The sequence below is a fragment of the Pleurodeles waltl genome, chromosome 3_1, assembly GCF_031143425.1.
Source record: "Pleurodeles waltl isolate 20211129_DDA chromosome 3_1, aPleWal1.hap1.20221129, whole genome shotgun sequence".
NCBI lineage: Eukaryota > Metazoa > Chordata > Amphibia > Caudata > Salamandridae > Pleurodeles > Pleurodeles waltl.
This window is the reverse complement of record NC_090440.1, coordinates 995,506,201-995,525,880: the sequence shown is the minus strand read 5'-3', so window position 1 is coordinate 995,525,880 and position 19,680 is coordinate 995,506,201. Positions and strand designations below refer to the sequence as shown.

General features: G+C 43.5%; 1 protein-coding gene across 14 annotated transcripts in view; it reads right to left on the bottom strand.

Annotated features, from left to right (window-relative positions):
- Window positions 1-5,069: 5,069 nt before the first annotated feature.
- The window catches only part of EPB41 (erythrocyte membrane protein band 4.1), a 698,787-nt gene continuing 684,176 nt past the window's right edge, over window positions 5,070-19,680 (bottom strand). For all 14 annotated transcript variants that reach the window (XM_069224160.1, XM_069224170.1, XM_069224159.1 and 11 more), the window contains one exon: window positions 5,070-9,902. The gene's annotated coding sequence lies outside the window, so the exon portion shown is untranslated. The remainder of the gene's footprint in view (window positions 9,903-19,680) is intronic.

Here is a 19,680-nt window from a genome sequence, read left to right as displayed (position 1 = left end):
AACTGAATGCTAATTTTTTATAAATAAAGCTTTGTGTGCTGAAATTGATGATAATACACACCCTTATGACTGAGGTCAGTTACACGGCCTGGGTACACTGTAGGGTTCAGTGTTATGAATTATCACGAGAATTTTCATCCGTTTTGTCTCCTCTTGATTCCACGACTAAATGGTTGAGTAAACTGACCTATATAATTGACAAGGACATGACGCTATCTCTTTGACTGAAGTCATGTCACAGGAGGCACTCCCTCCCATATGATCAAGAGGGGATACGGGGAACTGGTTCTCTGACACAAGCATTCATCTACTGCATTACACCAGCTCGGGTGTGTGGTGTGGAACAGGATGAGGTGAGGTTCCGGAGGATTGGTACTGGGGCATTTTTTTTCGACACTCAATGATGTACAACTTTTAACACAAGGTTTATTTTACAAAACCATTAAGTGTATTTTTTTATTATCTACACCTTCTAGACCTTGAGCTTTATAGTTGGGACTTTGATATTACAATGTAGGAGTGCTTCGGTAGGTTATACCTAAAGTGGCCCTTTCTCTCTCTTAGCGTTACCAGAAGTCAAATGACTTGTCCTGATGAGATCCTACGAAAAGTCTTGGGGTCGAAACATCAACAGAAATCCCTTAGTTTACAAACATAGCCACACATAAGGAACATCTGCTATCTAACAACAGGCTAGTATTCAAATTGTTCATGAACCATGGCAACGTTTATCAAAAAAAAGTTTGGTTTTATTTGTAAATAAATCACTTATGCACTATTTTTCCACACACTGTGTAGTCTGCACAATTGTCTCAGAAATTGCTCATGGTTTCTACTTGTATATAAAGAAGCTGTGTACATAAGAATATATTATACCAGAATAGAAATGAGAAAGACCCCGTTGTATTGCTTATGAATATGTGTTTGTTTTTATTAATTGACATACAAAGGTTAAATTGAGTTAGGTGGCCGGCGATTTGCACATATGGTAACATGTTAAAATAGGTCCAATGGGACTATTGAGTGTTACTTTCTGTTGCAGGCTTTGATACATGCACACCAGTTACTAGGGACCTTCAGACTTATTACTTTAGGGGAATTCGGTGCTGTGGCACCATCTAATAAGAAGCATAACCCTCCTCCCCTTTTCCTCATAAGTAAACTTTTGCAGTTGCTGGACTGGGTCCATTATACTTCCTACAGAATTTGCTTGGGATGCCAATTCGAGCAGTGGTGGATTGGATGTTTGGGCTTAGCAGCTATAGAATATTGCCAATCACCACCACTGAGAAGGCCCATAAATCTGTGGTTATTTGGGCTCAAAGGTAGTAATGGAAAGAAAGTCCCCACTCCCATATTGAGTGGTGTTGTGCTCCTAAGATTATGCACAGAAAGGGGAGTGGTCTCATGGGATGTCATTTCAACTTCTAAGGATGTAGGAGTCTGGTTAAACGTCTCTCCTCTCCATCTGTGTTTCCTGAGGAAGAAAAGCCTCCAACAGGGGTCTTGGAAGAAATGTCTTTGCTTGCTGGAAGACAATGGGAGGGCTCTGCAGTAGTGCCTGTATGGCATGTACAGCGATTTTGCCATGACCATGCCCGTATTGTAGTGCTGGAGGGCCTTATCTCATCAAGGTCAGTAACTTCTTCTGGCTTCATTTCTGAGGACCTGAACAATGACTGTCAGTATACATCCAAGCAGGTGATTATCGGTGTGGTGGCTATGAATGAGGTCCCCACGCATCAGCAGTTTTCAAAGCAAGGCTTTTTTGACCAGGATGAGCATGAACTCTTCTTCCAAAAAGTCTAAGAACCAACTTGTACCGGAGATGCAGCTGGCCATTACTGCATTAGCTTTCATGTGTCCTGCAGAGAGCCCACCGCGGAGACACAAATTGGACTATGCTTGGGGGCCAGGCACATATTATCCATAGCATGATTTTTCAGGAACGCCTTCACCCAAATCTCCTTACCTTGCCTGATCACCTAAGGTTCTATGGTCAGGGCTGGCTTTGCTGGTTTAGATGTTGCGGGTCTCAATGAAATACACTTCTTAATTATTGGCCCTTACAGCTTAACAGTCTCTGGATGAATATGGGCCCTAATGGTCACCGATAGTGGTCTTCAGGTCGGTGTCGATACTCACACTTTAAGGAGGCTATTGGGGTACAGGTGGAAGTGAACAATTAATTAACTCCATTAAAGTGGTTAAAGACAGCCATGAGCATGATGACAGACAAGTTTAAGGACTGTTTTCCTATGATACGCTAAAGAGTTCTATTTTTTTAAAAGCATGTAACAGGATCGCATTCTGTGGAGTTTTTTTAAAAAACTGGTGCAAAACAGGGATATTCATTTTGTTTTTCTGCAGTGCTGACATCTTGGTTACCTTCTTGATTGTAGGCGACCACTCTTGTTTATGCTGAGAAAGCATCACCGGTCCTCTAACCTTCTCTCTTTTCCTGTTTTTACCTTTGTGTTTTTGATACCAGTTTCTGAGGAAAGGAGGTATTAGACAAAAGGGGCTTCAGGCCACGTAGGACCGGATAATAGGTTAGATATTAATACCACGTAGCTGAATGTAACATTTCCGTCCAAGATTTCCACACCCAACTATCTCCACTATGAGTTAATTCCAGTCTGAATTTTTCAGGAATTCATGCTCACATTATGTAGCACCTCTTAGCAGCAGGTGAGAAACGTGAGTTGGGTTTGTGCAAAGTAGCAGCAGGGGAGATTTTGGAGGGGGATTTGGAGAGTGGAGGGGGAAAATGGGAGAATAGGACCTGGCAGGGGAGGGATTATTACATGCCCCCCCCCCCCTTTAGGAGGGATAAAGGGGAAGGGCTTGTCTACCTAAAATGATTTTACTGGCTGGACTTTCTGCACCCAGAAAATCCATGTATGGGAAGACCCTGTCCTTATAACTGCGCATTCAGCACAGTAATACCGCTCTGCTCAACTTGCAAGCAGGCCCCAAGCATTCACAGGGGTAAAACCCTAAGACGACCAAGCCATCTGATCCGAAAACTACTGGCTCGGTAAATTGGACACGATCCTCACATACATAGCCAGTATTCTGCTTCCTACTTGAAATTAATCTGACACTTGAATATGACTTTGCATAACGGTGGTTTGTATGGTGTACACTCTGAATTTTTCTTTGTCACTAAGGTCTTGGATGATTCAACATTGGAAGCAGCCATTATTTACCAATCCTCATGTGAGTACCCCACCAAAACGCCATAAACACAGGGATGTCTACCCATAAGTGACTTGCTATAATGCACTCACATCAGTCCTATTTCCACTGGCTCTACTTTCTGAGTGTGGGGCGGAACTGAGGAGATAGTCCCACTTACCAACCAAAGCTTTGGGATCTAATGGGAGGAGTTATCCTTGCCCCTTGCTAATATTTAGTGGGGGGGACGCTTCCTTTCATCTTTGGCTAACATCTTAAATCAGTATTGCTTGGGCCCCTGGTTCAAAACTAGCATGCTTTCCTATGGATAACATAGTCTGAACAGATATTACTAGAAAAGCTCTCTAATAGGACATAACAAAGTGCATTCTAAGCCAGGTCGAGGGTGCTGCTTTAACCATCTTTGCAAATATGGCAGAATGGCAATGATGGCATATGCATAGCTCTTTCAAATGTTATTAAGATATAATTAGAGTAGTCACTACAGAGTACTTTTGAAGGACTGTAGCATGATCATTTAGTAGGTCTTGGGAAGCAGCTATAACATCTGTCAATTAAACGGCAAATTGGCTAGCTGATGGGTTTGCTGGAAACTCTGAGATGCTGCGTCGGCTTGCTGATCTTGCACTAATAAACCTAGATGCAGCCATTGGCCATTACTCAGTTATTTCAACAGAGCCTCCATGGCACGCTAGCAAAAACCCACTCTGCAAATCACTTGTGCTGTCTGATCAGGAACCATGCGACTCAGGGTAGATGATTTAAATTTTGTTCAGTCTGATGCAAGGCGTATGTATTACTTCATACTCCACAGACTTTATACAACAAATTATCACTTTGTAGGTCTTATTAATACGCCTAAAATCCAAAGACCTTTTGATTTCTGCATCCTCAAATTCTTTCTCAGTCTCGTGAGCCTTGGTGACACACCAAGAAGGTAAAGAAAAGGGTGTTCGATCCCTAGGAATCCTTGGGACAAACTCTTCTCTCCTTATTACCTTGTGTACCCTAGCTGATAGAAATGTCAGTCTCTCCAACTATTGTTGCGTTGGACTTAGAAGACCTTCACCTCTGTTTGCTTTATATAAAACTCCACTCAGTCCTGCAACGCTATCCTACTGGCTAGCAATATTCAGTGCCTTTTCCAATTTTCCTAATCAATTGTGGTTTTCCTAAATGACATCCCTGTTTGGCCCCATCCCTTAAAAGGATCTATCATCAAGGTTAGTGGGAAACATAGCGTTAATCGTGAAAGATAAAAGGAATCCAGAATTCCCTCCTCCCCATTAACAGGAAAGGCTCCTCCTTCTACTCTTAGCTTTCATACTAGGATCTTTGCTCTAAACCAGCACCCGAGAAGCTCCTCGTGCCAACACTTCATACCACCACTGCGGAGCCTGACTGCTGGCTCCAACGATGTCAGCAATGCAGGATGGGAAGAGTACCAAAGAATTATCTGATGCAGATCTGCACAGAACCTCCATCTCTCTACTGCACAGACTGAGCGGAGTGAAGGTTCCAGCCCACTGGGAGACGCACATGCAGGGACGGTCCTCTCCACTTCCCAACATGCTGGCTAGCATAATGCTTACACAGAGGAAAAACTAGTTAGACAATAAGTAAAAGGTTGAAATTGGGAAAAATGATATAGGTAGTTACTGCCGGAGAACTCCATATATGTCACAAAGTTTGGTCAATAGGAGAAACCAACTCTTTCTCGAAGAGTTGGCTTGGGTAACGCTCAGCAGCAGAAACTACCAATTTAATAACCTTATATTAGGATATTCATTTAGACATTTAAGGTACTTCATCATGACCTTGTCACTAAAGAGTTTGAGAAAAAGCATACAATAAAACAAAGCATGACATTCGAGTTAAAACGTTTATTTGAAAATTTGTTGAAAAATGCAATACAAGAAGCAAAAGTGTTGAACACTTACGATTCTAAACTCTAAGGCAACGTTTTCTTTCAAAATTAACTACAAAAGTCCAAGAATGAACCAACGGGCCTGCTGCCTCAACTGGGATCCAAAATTATTTACCAGATTTATCATTTTTTTGTTGTTGCACAATTTCCTATGTTGCAAATTTCATAAAGAAAAATGTAAACAACTATTCTATACAATTTATAACTTGTTCTTAAAAAAATGTACAATGTTCCTTCATATTTTTTAAAAACTAAAATACATTTTGAGATTTCATTTATAAAAACAAGAAACAGTCAGGGCTGAAACTAAGATTTTTGTTCTTGATTCAGCAAATCACAGTTTTAGGAAGCTATACGAGTTCCCACGACCATAAATTTAATGTAGCAATAATTTATTTGGGTAAAATTCATCCTGTACATCTTCGAACGTATGCTGGCGTACAAGCTAAAACAGCTCTTTACACCAAACTACTGCACACAGTGGAAACACATTGAAAAGTGTGTTCTCCATGGTGAAAGTAGAACCAGCGCTTTGCAATCTCAGGCCATTCTTATTGCACAATATTAAGAGATGTGTAAATGGACAACCTAGTGTCGAAGTAGGCGGCTGCAGCAGCCATGTTCAAACACAAACAAGATTTTCTTCTTGCAACTTCATTCACTGAGACAAAGGCAGAGGACACACTTGCAACGGGCGTAGCGCAATGCATCTCATGTTGGTCTCATTATTATTTCTACTTGCATAGTGTAGCTCAAAGCAACGCTGTTTAAGCAGTACACTCAATGCTGATTTTAGCATGACAGGGTTTCCTAGATATGTTCAGATGGCACTGGAAAAAACATTTTTGTTGTGTTTTATTCAATCACTGGCGAGGCCTTCTAATTTATACAAACACAATTATATAAATAACTTCGATAAAGTGTATACATTACAATCAACAGTGACACAGAGGGTCCACAAGCAGGCCAAAGACCTGCCATCGGATACAGTGCCCGGGAACATTCAGTGCGTGATTTTTGTTATCTGAAGACAACTTCTTGCACGGCTACTAGGCTGCTGAGAGGGATTCTAAAACAAACAAAAAAAATGACAAAACTGCGGAAATAGGACATTTCCATCTACAAATATCTGTCCTGGGTCAATGAGCAAACATCAACAAGGCTTTTTGGGGATGGGGAAAATGGATTAGGAAGCTTCTTATCATTCAGAAGTCACAGAATTGGTAGTCTGCTCTTACGCAACAATCCTATCTTGAGCTACAACAGAAACACACAATGTTTCAACTGACCAAGCTGGGAGTCTCTTTGGAATTCCTCAATGTGGTAACGTAAAGCAATGGAAAGAGACCAAGACGTCAGGCCATCATCATGTGGAGCAGTTTAGTGGTTCTCATAGCGAAAAGATTTCCCTAGTAGTGGGAGCTTCTCCGGCAGGTTTTCAGTTGTCTCCACCTTTCTGTGACTTCTTATTTCGGATTAAACCCAAGCATCTTCCATTATCAGCACTGCTATGTTGGTTGTATCTCATAACTGATGGATCTTGCCACAGAATATGGGTCAATTTTTTTCATTTTTCCACACTCAGGAGGGTCCAGCCCAGAAGGCTTAGGATGCACCGCTTTAAAGGAATGTTATTCTGGACCTTTGCAGATATGTTTTAGACGACATGGCTCAGCAATTCCTTTGTATCAGAAAGCACAAGCTGACCTGTAAAATTCATTAAAGTCTGACACCAAAACAGTAGCCTAAAGCATATTTGATTTGATCAGGTGGGACACCTACAAGTGTTTACAAACAAAAACTTAATAACAATATTTACGTGGTACCCATACAATACATCACATTTTTTTTTTAATGTGCTTCAAGCAAGTTGCACATTTTCTCAATTTCCCAATAACAATTTTATCTCCTGTTGAACCACGGAGGATGGGGAATTATTAAAACACCCACATTTGGTGACTGATCTGGTCAAACAATGGCATGTTTTATTATAAATATAAGTTTTCTCCACGTAGTTTTAACTGTATTCTTGATAGGAAGTGTGTCCAAATGACTAAGCTTAAGTTGTAAAACCAAAAACCCCATTACTTCAGGTTATACTACAATATAACTGCCCGAGAGTAAGCTAGGAGATGATTTCAGCCAAATGAAAGAAGTGTCCAGCAAAGCTTCCAGACTACTGCCCAGGAAGAGCTGATACATCAGGGACTCCAACGCCATAGGACACACTACATGCTTCATCGGTTTGGTTCCTTGAAATGAGAGCGGAAGCCTTTCTTACAGTGGTGGTATCAAGATGCAAAGGGTGGGCAGCAGAATTTCAACACAAGAGCTGAAAGTCAGGAAGGCCCACTGGCCACAATTGCTTCACAGCACGTTTAAATTGCTGACACCCAAAGCTTAGATGCTCCTTTTTGGATTAGATCTGCACTCAACCATAAGCTAACGAGAGTGGATCTGAAATGCATTATTTTTAGTTCAGAATGATTAAGGCAAACTATGCTTAACAGATATTTACTTCTTTTAATACCTGGAAGCGTCTGCCCCAAAATTAATAATTTTAGGGCTTTATGCTTGTCCAGTACAATCGCTCCTGACTTTCAAATTTAGAGAGGAGCCCAAAGCGTGACAGAAGTCACAGCAATGGAGAATATAAGTGAAAAAAACACAATTATTTGAAAAGGCAACATCATTCCACATCACCAATGGACAGCGCCTGGTATGCAGACTATTTAAAATGGGTTCCAGATACTCTGCAGTGGAGATACCCAGATAGAGAATTCGAGACTGCGCTACAGCAATTGTCAATCTGTATATTTGAAGATGACACATATAAGCCTCTTCTACATGGCACCACGTAAGTATGAATCTGCAAACAAGTATGCAATCTAGGAAGCCTACTACAAGGCCTGGCCTCACTCTTTTTGCACATGAAGCTCATGCACTAACGCAAGATCAGCCAAACCTTTGGTGACGGTAAGTAACTTAAACGTTAAACCTTCTTCCTGAGACAAAAATAAGAAAACAATAACATCTACTTACTCCTTACACAGGCTGGAGCCCTGCTGATCCACAAAATAAATAATCACTCATATTTACTCAAACCCCTATCTAGAGCAGATTCTCCTTTCACTGTACAGGCGGCAAACATCCTAGTACTGACTTCGTTTTGAAGGGACATGGATATGATTTGATCAGTGTTACACTCAAGGTTCTTACTCCTTAGGCTATGTTTACAAACTCACCGCCCCAAAACCAATCACCTTAAAATCAAAAAAGGCTCTATCAAATGTACGACAGCCAAAACATCTGGTGTAAAAACATGACCCTGGAAAGTATGTTAATTTCCATGGGCCTATAACTGTAAATCCATATTTCACATGAGATCGATAAAACATTGTTTCCAACAAAATGAAAAGCGTGGCTCACGCGCATATAAGCCTTGACTTTTAAAACAACTACGAGCACATGCTAGCCCGTCGCGGCCGGTTCATTTAAGTGACAATATTTTCCGACCTTGATAGGAGACCTGCACTGAAGTAATTAAGCATGATACTCTGAAGAAAACACGTTTTTTTTTTGGTATGTTCTAAGCCTTTGTAATAAGCTGCCGTGAGAACATATATTAGGAATGTGGCACTAAAACGCGTTAAAATAAATGCAAATGCTTGCAGAAATAATTAAAATCAGAGCACAAACATTCTAGAGGAAAACGATGCTTTTGTGAACATATCCCAATTAGCTTGCGAGTGCAACATCACCAAGGTTCAGTGTAACTGAGGTCATCACTGTAAAAACTTTGTATTTTTTGCGTTGGCTGTGCCCTGTCTGTCTCAATTACCTTACTTCAAGTCAGGACCAGGGAGGTACACCAGGGGCGCTTATTTTGAGAGGAATATCCGATGATCACCTCATTAACCAGCTCCACACGCAACACCCACACCTCACAGCAGGTAGAGTCTTGAACTGTGCGGCTGCCCCACGTGTCCCAGCTAAGGCAGCGTGTGGGCAGAACTGTATGTAAAAGCTGCCAATGAGCCCCAGGATTATACCTTCTTCACTACACTAGGAGAATAGGGGATGAGTGAGACACGGATGGAGAAGCTTCTTGCTGAAGGACATGCTTAGCAGGTGGGCACTTTGGAATTCAAAAAAGCACAAATGAACAATCTACTATCCGCCAACTAAGCAGCCGTTGAGGTACCCACGGTTGAGTACGATGGAGACCTTCCATGGCTCTACAGGACACACCAGTTACCAGAGCGGGGAATCTGTGTGAGGATACAAGGGAAGTCTTTTGGAAGCAGTAGACATTCCTTGTAGTGAGGTGAAGTTTCTGCATTGCACGTATTACTTTTTTAGATGGCTGCAGAGTGGGATTAATGCACACCTTCGCCGCCACAGTCAGACCATGATTGAATGACGTGTCGTATTGTTGGGTTGCTGACCCATCATAATTTCTCCACCTGGATGCCACTGGCAAAGAGAGGGCTCCTCCAACATGGGATGGCTAAAAACATTCGAGACAGTGGGGCGAACTGTATGGCATATGCTGTATCACAAGAAAAAACACAGATATTCAATTAAATAATCCACCATAGGAAGAGGAATTCTAGAATGTTCGTTCGAAGCTCCGCACCCATAAAAAATAACATTCTGCTGTAAGTATTCCATAATTGAAGTTCTTTGAACTTTGAGCTCGATAAAGTCAAGGAGCAGATTCCTGGAGTTTGCTGGTTTTCTTGAAGTCTTCTCCAAAAACGGAAGTTGTATCCTAAAGCGAAGTAAAACAAAAAAGGTTACTCACTGTCAATAAAATCTATTTACCAGCAGAAATCTTTTAAGAGTACCATATGTTTTTTCTAGGAAACCTTCAGATGTTTCGTGAAGTTTTAAAAGTTGCTACAAGGGTTAAATAGTTCTTTCTATCCTGCTACATATAAAGCATTTCCAAGTCCTGGCAGGAGGGAGACTATGTTACACATCAAAAACTCGCAGTTTGACTGCAGTTGCATGTCCTAAATATTAGTAGGTTAAAAATAACGAGTATGTTTTTAAAGGTATACAATGCTAGAAAATATGCTATCAGTTTTGAATTACAACGTTCAGGTTTAATATCTTTGTCAACTATGCGCAAGTTTGCCGGTGTCTGCATAAAGGAAACATTTTCCATTATGTTCAGATTGAAACCAATGGAACGGATGCCCAAACAAAGGAGGAATGTATCATACAAGCAAACATGGATCTGAAATCCGCCTGACTGAAAAAATCCTCATTACAATGTTATCAAACCAATTACTAACGCACAATGTGAAGTGTAGCTGTTCCTCAATGGTGCTGAAGGTGCCCAGCAAGAAAAAGCCGCTGTTACCACCTTAGCACTGGCATGCATGCCCACCCTAAACGGAACTGGTAAACAATGAAGGGTGTCTCGATCTATATGAAGAAAACCACCTACGTTGCAATCACAGACTTTTCTGCAGATTTACTGGTGTTCGGCACATGTTGAGCGATGAGATGAACATTCTTAGAAATCGGTTCTTTCTAGTTAAAAACTGGAGGCCAACAAACTTATGGAGAGGCACTACTGGCATGCGCCTTTTCTTGCTTTACACGACTGAGGACCGTTCAAGTCTGATGTATGCAAAGCTCGAAGCTCATCTATTCTTCCTGCAAAAGCAATGACTGCCTGGAACACGTGGTGGTGATATCAATTTGAGCAGACCACATCGTCTGCTTGTGAGGGCTCAGATCAGAAGCCATAGCTTGGAACTAAAACAAAATCTTAAAAGTCATTGTCACCCACCGCATGGAAAGTATCACCCATTGTGTCTTTACCTTCAAAGAAAGGTTAGGCTCGTGATCCGTCTCACCACGGTTCACCTACCATCAGCATTATCATGGCCGTCACTCACTCTTGCTGTGAGGCAGGGTACACGCTATTTTCTTTAGTGGGACATTTTTTTTGTTCTCTCTGAACTGAACGCCTGCTGAATGCTGAATCAGAAAGTGACCTTAACTTTTGACAACATGATTATCAAATCCCCAAAGACACAGGAGTGAAATGCTCCAGTGTCTCTTCATGTTTCCCTCACGCAGTGGGAGTCCTGAGCCAGGACCCAAACATCTGGCCCACACGCCTGGCAATGACGGTGTGCATTGGAATGTGCAGAGAAGTTAGAAAACTCAGCGTGGACAATTTTGTGGGGGCCTGATTGTCAAACAGAGGCAGCAAGGGAGGAAATGGGTCTTTCTGCCCACTTCTTAAAGGAGAAAATTTACTTATTATGCAAGTAAGCCCCCTAGAGCACTAGAAGATGCAAACTGTGTCTGTGCTCCTTATTTAGTCTTACAAAGATGACAGCTGCCAGTCCCTAAGAATCCTAGGTGTCATCTGGCAGAATTTGTAAGCCAAAGTGTAATGGTGAGGTGGCAGGCATCTTTAATAGTCACCTTCATCTGATGTTTTTTCATCCCACTGAGAACAAAACTTAAATGAGCCTTTTGCCCACATGAAATTACGAACACACCTTTAGCCGATGTAAAAATGCAAGCTCATCCTGAAAGGTCTTTCCCTTGTAGAGTAGAATGAAGAAATGCACATGCCTTTCTTTGGTGCTGGTTTTTATGTAAAGCCAACTGCCATTAAATAAAACTACCCGCCAGGTCCTCCATGGACTGGAAACAAGCATCTTAGGACCAGCTTCGAGGTATCACCCCTCATCAGCCAGGCTAACTTGAATCCAGTGGCACAGTGAGCACGGGACCAATGTCTGGGCATACCCTTCCCACTTAGGGCAACTTTAGCAACACAAAAGGATGATGGACGGAATGCTGAAACTTTTCAAACACTCACCCCAGGTCACAGATATGGGTTTAATCCTTTGTCACCATGCCACCCCAGTTTAGACCAAGCCATATGCAAATCAGTCTTGACCCTGTTCATCAAGGGAACAATGCAGCACGAACTACCAGGCCAGGTCCTCCCCAGACCAGAAAGAAGCATTGTGGGACCGGTTTCAGGGTATTACCCTTCATCAGCCCATCTAGCTCGAATACAGTGGCACAGTGAGCACGGGACCAACGTCTGGGCATACCCTTCCCACTTAGGGCAACTTTAGGAACACAAAAGGATGATGGACGGAATGCTGAAACTTTTCAAACACTCACCACCAGTCCCAGATCTGGGTTTAATCCATCCTACTTTTGCTCATCCTGCAACCCCAGTTTGGACCCAGCCATAAGCAAATCAGTCTTGACCCTGTTCCCCAAGGAAATAATCCAGCCAAAACTGTCAGGCCAGGTCCTCTGTGAACCGGAAACAAGCATCCTGGGACCAGATTCACCCAGGCTAGCTTGAATCCAGTAGCACAGTGAGCAGGGAAACCATGCATGGGTACACCCTTCCCACTTAGGGCAACAAAACCAAAAAGAACAGATGATGGACGGAATGCTGAACAATGCAAACATTCATCCCCAGTCACAGATCTGTGTTTAATCCATCCAGATCAGGGTCCAAACTGGAATGGCATGTGTAGCAAAAAAATGATGAATTTAGGCCCAGATCTCTGTACTGGGGGATGAATGTTTGAAATTGTTCAGCATTCCATCCATCACTTGTTTTTTTTTGCATTTGTTGCCCTAAGTGGGACAGGTATGCCCAGACGTGGGTCGCATGCGCCCCATGCCACTGGAGTCAAGCTAGCCTGGCTGATGAGGGGCTGTACCCCGGAACCGGTCACAGGATGCTAGCTTCTGGTCCATGGAGGACCTGGCCTTGTAGTTCGGGCTGGATTGTAGCAACAGGGAGCAGGGTCAAGACTGATTTGCATATGGCTGGGTCTAAACTGGAATGCCATGGATAGCAATAAAAGATGGATCTAGGCCCAGGTCTCTCTACTGGGGGTGAATGTTTGACATTGTTCAGGATTCCGTCCATCACTTATTCTTTTTGCATTTGCCACTCTAAACCAAATGCATCTCTGACTGAGAGAGCCTTCACGGAAACTCCAGTGTGCAATAGGGTTAACACTGCACGTTTTTGCCAGTGGTGAAGAGACGGATCCAAGGTTCTCCCCATTGTTGCAAGACGCCGTGTTCCACCTCTGGGTCTAGCTGCCGTTGGAGATCTGTCGCGTGTCATCATCTAAGATCATCGGAACCTGGCATTCAAAAATCCCACCAAGTAGCTCACGACCATGGAGATACCCTGATGATCCAGGCAGTTCCAGAGGCACAATGACTCCTGGCACAGGACCCAGGATCCCACTGTGCCTTGCTTGTTGCAATACTATATGGCAATGATGTACTGCATGAGAATCTGCACCGGCCTCCCTTTGATGGTTACAATGTCCACCACTGAACTTAGGTGGCGGTAGGACTCCATTAGAGACCAGAGTCCTCTGATGTCCATCTCTTCCGGATGTACTCCCCAGCCAAGGATTCACCCCTGTCAGCTTTTGGTGGGGTATGGAGAGGGGTCTGTCACTGGACCAATTGCAGTCGAGCAGCCACACCTGCAAATCTTTTGCAGACCTGGATGGAATTGGGCAGGTTCCCCTAATGATGGCTCCACTGAGACTTGAGAAACCTCTGGAGAGTCTACATGTGTTATCTTGCATGGTCGACGAGCGGGATGCTGGAGGCCAGTAGACGAAGAAGCCTCAGAGTCATCCTCACTGAGACCCAGGACAGAGGGTGAAACTTTGGGAACACAGCCAGAATGTCCTGGATTTGTCGGTACAGAAAAAGCCAAAATGCACACCATATCCAGGATGACCCCAATAAAAGGAAATCTCTGTGAAGGAGTTAGGTGTAACTTCAGCAGGTTGACAGTGAACCCTAGCAATGTAAGGAGGTTCACAGTCATCTAGAGGTGGTCCACAACTGACTCTGGTGAGCCCGCCTTCAATAGCAAGTCGCTGAGGTAGTAGAAGACAGGTGCCCCAACCTCTGAAGATGGGCAACAAGCACTGCGATCACCTCTGTGAAAACCTGAGGTGCACTGCTGAGGCCCAAAGGGAACAAAGTAAACTGAAAATGCTGTTGGACCACCTTGAACCACAGGTAGTGTTTGTGAGCCTGCAGGAGGGAGGTATGGAAATAGGCATTCCGTAGTTCCAATACCAACGTTTAGTCTCTTGAATCCCCGGCAGATAGAACCTGGGCCAGCCAGAGCATCTTGAATTGTCCTTCAGCAAGAAGGAGTTGTGAGGGTGAAGATTCAAAATAGTACAAAGGCGTCCTTTTGTTTCAACACAAGAAGTAGGATAAGTAAAATCCAGTCCACGCTTCCACGGCTGGTACCCATTCTGTAGCACTGCACCTCATGACGCAAAACGGAATGTGGTCTTCTGATAGATGCTCAGATGTCAGTGGCAGCGGGTCAAAAAAAGAGTGGCAGAGTGTGCCCCCTTGGATGAATTGAAGGACTCATTTGTCGGACATGATGGTCTGCCACCCCTGTAGAAAGTGGCTGATCCTCCCTTCAACAGAGTAACTGTGTGCCACTAAGAGTGAACTAAAGAGGCTCTGATGTTGTGACGGGCAAATGATATGTGCATTGTCCCTAAGCGCATGGTTGTTGTCTGTTGGGGTAACGACCCCAACACGGAAAGCAGTGGGAGCCTGTTGCCCAGGCAGCAGAGCTTGGCACTACTGATACACCAAGCCACTGGCATATCTCAGAAAAGGATGAAACCTTTGGGAAGATTGCTGAAAGGCACAAGCAGTGCACTGTGGCTTGGCTCTCCTTAAAATACTCCTGGGTCAAATCTGCTTTTTTGCCGAATAGGCTGAATCTATCAAAAGGCATGTCCATTATGGATGCCTGGAGGAGCTTGTGGACCTCATCCAAGCATGGTGCCAAAGCACCAAACTTGTCCAAATTGCATGTCAAAGACTGTCAGTGATGTTGAGGTCTGATCAGATGACAAACTTGGTTGCTTCCCAGCCATTTTGAATGGTTTGGTCCAAGGAAGCCTATAGGTCTTGTGGACTGAAAGTAAGATCTCACCAACCATATCTCAGAGTTTATTGGTGTAGCATCCCAGGAGGCACCAGGTGTTGACCGATCTCAAGGCAAGGCTGGTTGACAAAAACATCTCTTATCAATCAATTCCATACGTTTGGACACTCTGGGCCTGATTCTAACTTTGGAGGATGGTGTTAAACCGTCCCAAAAGTGGCGGATATACCACCTACCGTATTACGAGTCCATTATATCCTATGGAACTCGTAATACGGTAGGTGGTATATCCGCCACTTTTGGGACGGTTTAACACCGTCCTCCAGAGTTAGAATCAGGCCCCCTGTCTGGAAGAGTAGTCAGAAAGAAGTTGTGATTCACTCTAGTGGGGGACGCGTGCAGAACCAAAATCTCAAGGGTTGGATGCTGAGTTAAAAAAAATCAGGGTCGCCTAAAACTGATTTGTGGTGACCTGCATCTTGGCAGTTCAATGGAGTGCCAGAACTTGGTTGGCACAAGTGCCCAATAGCGTGTCAGTGAGGGCCCTGTTGAAAAGCTCAAGATGGTTGGTTATCGTCTGTCCAAACTGAAACACATAACTGTGGACATAAGACCCTTAGTTATGAGGTGCAAGTCATGAACCTCAGTAACTCTCCTGATGGCCATGGCAGAAGAGGCATTTTCCTTAGTTGCTAGTCTTAAAGGGGTGCTGGGGAGGGCTTGGGGGTTGGAGTGCAAGAGGGGCAACCCAGTATTCTGTGAGGTATCCAGTCCACTGCCATCTTGAAGGCACACATACCAGTTTTCCTCATCACATGGTGGAGCAAACTTGCTCGCATCATCCCCATTACCGTTCCCATTTATCTGACTCTGGTCAAAGTCCACGCAAAAAAACTGGTTCAATGTTTGAGTACAACTGTGCCGTAATGGAATTATGTCTGAGCCAGAAGGATTGAGTATTGGATGCACCACGTCAGGATCAGGGTGCACCTTGGTCGAGACTAATTCAAAGGAAATGGACACCACAATAATTTGTGGCTCTTCCTCTACTATGCCACAACATTCAAGGGACTTCCGACCGGGCCATATGAAAAAGCTGGGCCGTCTATTTAGGATTAGTAGCCCAAGTAGGGTAAGCCGCTGCCTAGTTTGGATAAAGGCAATGTAGAATGAGCATTGGCAGCCCCAACCTGAAGGAGTTACATTGAAGAATTAAAGAATGATACACTGATTAACAAAGAAATTCGTTTGTGGGGGCACGGCAGGTAGGTCACAGAGGCAGCTACAGTATGAGAAGGTCATCTGAAGGTATATTCTCCTCTACTATGCTACACAGATATTACTTGGAAGCCAATTACTAGAGTGAAAAGACATACTGTGCTGTTAAACTGCACGTTCAGGCAATGGGAGACTTCTTCCTCACACAAAAGGTTGAAGAATCTGGAACAGTTCAAAAGAAGGTAGAATTTAAATTCCACGGAAATGTTCTTCCTACTACAGAATTAGGCACTCTATCCACTATGATCTATAGGTAAGCAGTCCATTCCAAAGTCCATGCCCAACTGGATATTGCTATAAACATGCAAGGGAGGGGAAGATTGGTCTTCATTTAGTAAAAGCTAGTTCTTGAGAGAAGAAGTGGGTACTTGTTAGTTCTAGTCTACCGGAAGAATGAGCTACCACAATTTACCTGTCAGCTGAGGGCTGCCAAATTCTTTGTGACCAAATCAAAAAAGATTTCATACATTTATAGACAAAAGATTCTTCTGCAATTCAGGTTCCTTTATCAAATATACCACATTCTAAAAAGACTGAAAGTATTGTGTCCAAATACCTCAGTGAATTGTGGAAGGCATGCTTTGACAGATGCTTATTATCTGTATCTTGCATGGTGGTGACCAAAGGGACTCAGATGGCTGGGAAACTAGCACCTATGTGGCAGGTGCCCATGATGGCAGGGTTGACCAACAAAATTCACAGGATGAATTAGGTGATTTATTGGCATGACGCTGGTGGTTGTCTATAGTTGGATCACTACAAACTGATTAAAGCCCTCTGAGTTAATGGGGAAAGACTGGTTGCTATATTTGATCGAGTGTGAGGATTTGGAAGAAGCCTACTTTAGAGGAAAACCACAGGTAATCAGGCAATGTGACAAATGGGTTGTCACCCAACTTGGACAGATCTGATTGCTTTGAAGGTGACTCAAATACTACTACTGTTTGCAGTCCTCTGATGATACAGAAGGCATAGGGAGAACAGTTGAGTGAAGTGTGGATGGTGAGGGTTTCAGTTCAACCATTAAAACTAAGGTGTTTGTTATGAACTACTTAAGAGAAAACGTATATGCCACTTATCCTCCTAAAACGACCAATTTTAAGGTGTAACATGCTTTAAAAAAAGTACTTCCTGAAAATCTGAATTACTGAGTTCTTTAGATCTCAGAAGGAAATGCTGAAAATAACTCTGCAAGACACATCCACCATTTCAAATGGAAATCTGATAGAGCTTTGATGAAACCATAGAATGCACGCTGAAAATAACTTAGGTCAGAGATTTATATTTGGCTGTCAGGCCGTCAAGTCGGTTCCCGACAAGGTACTATAACTCTGAGGCTCCGACACACATGACAACATACTTACAATTTTTATTTTCACAAAGAAAACCCCAAAGTGGGATTTTGTTTTGAAAATAAAAAAAATGCACCCCTTGCCATAGGAGTTATCTTACATGGCAAAGGAGGGCATTTTGCAATTTTCACTGCCCCTTATTGCCCGAGTTTTCGTGGTGGTGACGAGGAGTGAAAACTGCTTGCATGTCGGCCCATCTAAATTAGGTAGGCAGACATACAGATCAACTTCTGACAGCCCTGACTCCATCAGGCGGTGAAGGGGTGTAACTGCGGCAGAGATGGAGTTGTGTCTACCATGCTTACACCAAAGGCCCACCTGCCTTTAAATTGGGTGGCCAGACCATTATGTTGACACAAAGAGTACTCCGTCGGGCCCTTAATCTCTAATAAAAACTGCAAGGCTCACTATGCCAGGCAGACTGCAACTCTTTCTCAAAGTTGAAGAAATAGCAACTAGGATAGGTATTTGCAAAGTCAATGGGCCTGGCCTCGGCAAGCCTGCAATTTTTCTGCAAGAATGTGCAAGCGAAAAAAAAAAATGTAAACATATACCAAAATGGCTTCCGGGAGCAGCTGGGCCCTTGCCAAAAGAACAGAGTTGGCAAAGCCTCTGAAGAAAAAAAATAAAAAGACATATAGGCAGACCTGTGATCGGACACAAAGCCATCACTCACACTACAAGAGAAGCAATTGCTCAAGTGGGGTGCCCCACTGTATGCTGTGGTTGGTGGAGGCAAAATGTGAATAACAACCAAACACACCAATGGATGATGAATAACAACTAAACAGATCAATGAATGATGAGGGTTGACCCCTAGAACCTATATATTTATATGCATTTGATTGCATGGTGTTTCAATACATGCAGTGCTTTAAATGGGCTGCTACTGTCCGGTACTGAGTACCAGCACTTTTTTATTTTGAGAGGGGGAGTACTGGGCACATCTCAAGAAAACCGTATTACTTTCAATTGGAGAGTACCGGCACTTTCTTTTTTCCATTTCAAGCACGGAATACATGCTTATGAGAAATGTCTCCAGGCCAGACCTAAAAAATGGTTTTCATGTCACAAGCTCACATCAGCGCATGCCATGGCCTCACAAGACTCATGATTATGAATGGTGGCATTCAAAACAACATTGTATTCTCGTGCTTTCCTGTGGATAGACACAAATTCAATAATACACCTTCACCTTCAAAAAATCTCATCACGGACTCACGTTTAAGAAGTAAAACAGATTTTCGGACTGCCTATAAGCACCAGAGGATACATGATAAAATTCCACTAATACAGCATGTGTGAGGCTGTGGTTGCTGCTATGACTTTGGCAACAATTGTGTGTTGTTTTCAGATCGCAGAGAAGGTGGGATTAACGGTGGAATCACTACATACTAAAAGTCTGAGGTAACCTGAATGAGAAGGCCGAACCAGGACACATTTCTGCTGCAGATGTTTGCTTGGTCTGATCTCCTTGCTGCAGTTTTTCTATGATTTAGGCCGCAGAGAGCACGGGTTACAGGGCAGCTCTTGAGGGAGATCCCCTTTCGCTTGTCAAGAGCTGAACCTTTCTCACTGGATGTGAAGCTGAGTCATAATCCGTGTCTGCGTAAGTAAAGCGCTCTCACAGAAGGCCTTCTCAGTTGTAGTGCACATCTTGAAGCGGGAATCGAGGTTTGGAAGCTGAAGCGAAGGGTACAGAGCCAGTGGTAATACCAGCGCTGTGCTCTGGTATGACAATTTCGGGGCTCGGTGATGGGTGTGTCAATGGCTGCAGCACAGGTATGGCCTGTGGAGCGGATGTGGGCGGAGCTAGAAACGGAGACTGGACTTGGAGAGGAACAGGCGTGAAGCGGAGACTGGCGGAGCCTGGAGTGGCGGCTCTACCCGGGGAGGGTATAGGCACAGGTGGCGCCGCGTGAAGGAAACAAAAGGGTGAGGCGAGAACGCTATAC